The following is a 4397-nucleotide window of genomic DNA, read 5'->3' on the forward strand; positions in this document are numbered from 1 at the left end:
AGACTTCTATGTTTGGAACAACTCTGCAAGACTGCTTTATTTTCTGTTTTTGTTCATTAAAATCATCTTACCTGCTCATCCTCCTCCTGGTTCTTGCATCTTGGGGACACACAAACTGCAGCCATGCGAGTTCCTCACAAATAAGCGTCAATCCAAACTATTATACCAACATATGAGCATGTAATATACTGGTATATTAGTATGTGCCAATCCATACTATTGGGACTATTCTGAATGCAAAGTGTATTTATAAAAAGTATTCTAATCAAAAGTGGGTAGTAAAGCGTTATATATATATATATATATATATATATATATATATATATATATATATATATATATATATATATATATATATATATATAATGCAAAATACTTTTTACTTTTAAAAATTAAATTAAATTAAATTAATTAAAAATTGTTTTTCACATGTGAATAATGCTGTATAATAGACTGTATTTATATTATTCACAGGTGAATAATGCTGTATAATAGACTGTATTTATGTTATTCACATGTGAATAATGCTGTATAATAGACTGTATTTATATTATTCACATGTGAATAATGCTGTATAATAGACTGTATTTATATTATTCACATGTGAATAATGCTGTATAATAGACTGTATTTATGTTATTCACATGTAAATAATGCTGTATAATAGACTGTATTTATATTATCCCCATGTGAATAGCCCTGTATAATAGACTGTATTTATGTTATTCACATGTGAATAATGCTGTATAATTGACTGTATTTATATTATTCACATGTGAATAATGCTGTATAATAGACTGTATTTATGTTATTCACATGTGAATAATGCTGTATAATTGACTGTATTTATATTATTCACATGTGAATAATGCTGTATAATAGACTGTATTTATGTTATTCACATGTAAATAATGCTGTATAATAGACTGTATTTATATTATTCACATGTGAATAATGCTGTATAATAGACTGTATTTATGTTATTCACATGTGAATAATGCTGTATAATTGACTGTATTTATATTATTCACATGTGAATAATGCTGTATAATAGACTGTATTTATGTTATTCACATGTAAATAATGCTGTATAATAGACTGTATTCATGTTATTCACATGTGAATAATGCTGTATAATAGACTGTATTTATGTTATTCACATGTGAATAATGCTGTATAATATACTGTATTTAAGTTATTCACATGTGAATAATGCTGTATAATAGACTGTATTTATGTTATTCACACCTGAATAATGCTGTATAATAGACTGTATTTATGTTATTCACACCTGAATAATGCTGTATAATAGACTGTATTTATATTATTCACATGTGAATAATGCTGTATAATAGACTGTATTTATATTATTCACATGTGAATAATGCTGTATAATAGACTGTATTTATGTTATTCACATGTGAATAATGCTGTATAATAGACTGTATTTATGTTATTCACATGTAAATAATGCTGTATAATAGACTGTATTTATATTATTCACATGTGAATAAAGCTGTATAATAGACTGTATTTATATTATTCACATGTGAATAAAGCTGTATAATAGACTGTATTTATATTATTCACATGTGAAAAATACCCAAGTGTTTATTGTCTATTGTGAGCAAACTGTGGTGCTGAATTTCCCCCAGGGATCAATAAAGTACTTTCTATTCTATTCTAAAAGATTACAGTTGGTACAAAATGCGGCTGCTAGACTCTTGACAAGAACAAGAAAGTTTGATCATATTACGCCTATACTGTATATACATATACATATATATATATATATATATATATATATATATATATATATATATATATATATATATATATATATATATATATATATATATATATATATATATATATATATATATATATATATATATATATATATATATATATATATATATATATATATACTTATACTGGCTCAACTGCACTGGCTTCCTGTGCACTTAAGATGTGACTTTAAAGTTTTACTACTTACGTATAAAATACTACACGGTCTAGCTCCATCCTATCTTGCTGACTGTATTGTACCATATGTGCTGGCAAGAAATCTGCGTTCAAAGAACTCCGGCTTATTAGTGAGTCCCAGAGCCCAAAAAAAGTCTGCGGGCTATAGAGCGTTTTCTGTTCGGGCTCCAATACTATGGAATGCCCTCCCGGTAACAGTTAGAGATGCTACCTCAGTAGAAGCATTTACGTCCCATCTTAAAACTCATTTGTATACTCTAGCCTTTAGATAGACCCCCCTTTTTTAGACCAGTTGATCTGCCGTTTTCTTTTCTCCTTTGCCCCCTCGCCGGGTTATTCCGGTTCCGGCGGTGACTATGGATGAGGTGCCGGCTGTCCAAAGTCGGTACCCGGGGTGGACCGCTCGCCTGTGCATCGGTTGGGGACGTCTCTGCGCTACTGACCTGTCTCCGCTCGGGATGGTCTCCTGCTGGCCCCACTATGGACTGGACTCTCACTATTATGTTAGATCCACTATAGACTGGACTCTCACTATTATGTTAGATCCACTATGGATTGGACTCTCACTATTATGTTAGATCCACTATAGACTGGACTCTCACTATTATGTTAGATCCACTATAGACTGGACTCTCACTATTATGTTAGATCCACTATGGACTGGACTCTCACTATTATGTTAGATCCACTATGGACTGGACTCTCACTATTATGTTAGATCCACTATGGACTGGACTCTCACTATTATGTTAGATCCACTATGGACTGGACTCTCACTATTATGTTAGATCCACTATAGACTGGACTCTCACTATTATGTTAGATCCACTATGGACTGGACTCTCACTATTATGTTAGATCCACTATGGACTGGACTCTCACTATTATGTTAGATCCACTATGGACTGGACTCTCACTATTATGTTAGATCCACTATAGACTGGACTCTCACTATTATGTTAGATCCACTATGGACTGGACTCTCACTATTATGTTAGATCCACTATGGACTGGACTCTCACACTATTATGTTAGATCCACTATGAACTGGACTCTCACACTATTATGTTAGATCCACTATGGAATGGACTCTCACTATTATGTTAGATCCACTATGGACTGGACTCTCACTATTATGTTAGATCCACTATGGACTGGACTCTAAATATTATGTTAGATCCACTATAGACTGGACTCTCACTATTATGTTAGATCCACTATGGACTGGACTCTAAATATTATGTTAGATCCACTATAGACTGGACTCTCACTATTATGTTAGATCCACTATAGACTGGACTCTCACTGTTATGTTGGATCCACTATGGACTGGACTCTCACAATTATGTTAGATCCACTATAGACTGGACTCTCACTATTATGTTAGATCCACTATGGACTGGACTCTCACTATTATGTTAGATCCACTATGGGCTGGACTCTCACTATTATGTTAGATCCACTATGGACTGGACTCTCACTATTATGTTAGATCCACTATGGACTGGACTCTCACTATTATGTTAGATCCACTATGGACTGGACTCTCACTATTATGTTAGATCCACTATGGACTGGACTCTCACTATTATGTTAGATCCACTATAGACTGGACTCTCACTATTATGTTAGATCCACTATGGACTGGACTCTCACTATCATGTTAGATCCACTATGGACTGGACTCTCACTATTATGTTAGATCCACTATAGACTGGACTCTCACTATTATGTTAGATCCACTATAGACTGGACTCTCACTGTTATGTTGGATCCACTAGGGACTGTACTTAGAGGGGGGGTTACCCACATATGCGATCCTCCCCAAGGTTTCTCATAGTCATTCACATCGACGTCCCTTGTGTGGGCTCTGTGCCGAGGATGTCGTTGTGGCTTGTGCAGCCCTTTGAGACTTTTGTGATTTAGGGCTATATAAATAGACATTGATTGATTGATATTCTATTCTATACATATTTATATGATGCATTCATTGAGATTTCAAAGACAGATTTAGTTGTGAGTGCTCTGTATTTATCATTAAAGTTATTTGTTATAGACATGTAAATATTTGTTATGAAATGTGTGATTGACACATTTTACGTGTTTATTTATTTTCAGCACAACAGTGACACCTGCCGACTGAACTCTGAAACTGCACAATCTTGCAGTAACGCTGATGATGTCAATAATTGTAGTAGAATTACAGTGTATGAATGAAGCACACATTTGTGAATTATTTTAGATTATTGATGTTATATAATGAACTATATTTTTGTAAATTATATACAAAGCATTAGCACAGTAGTTAATGTGCTCATTTGGACTTAAATATTAGTTTATTGGACGTAATTTCAGTCGTCATGGGCTAAACTACCCGTCATGCCACGCGTCGTGACGTCACGGCGTGTCAG

This window comes from Entelurus aequoreus, linkage group LG09 (assembly GCF_033978785.1).
Source record: "Entelurus aequoreus isolate RoL-2023_Sb linkage group LG09, RoL_Eaeq_v1.1, whole genome shotgun sequence".
NCBI lineage: Eukaryota > Metazoa > Chordata > Actinopteri > Syngnathiformes > Syngnathidae > Entelurus > Entelurus aequoreus.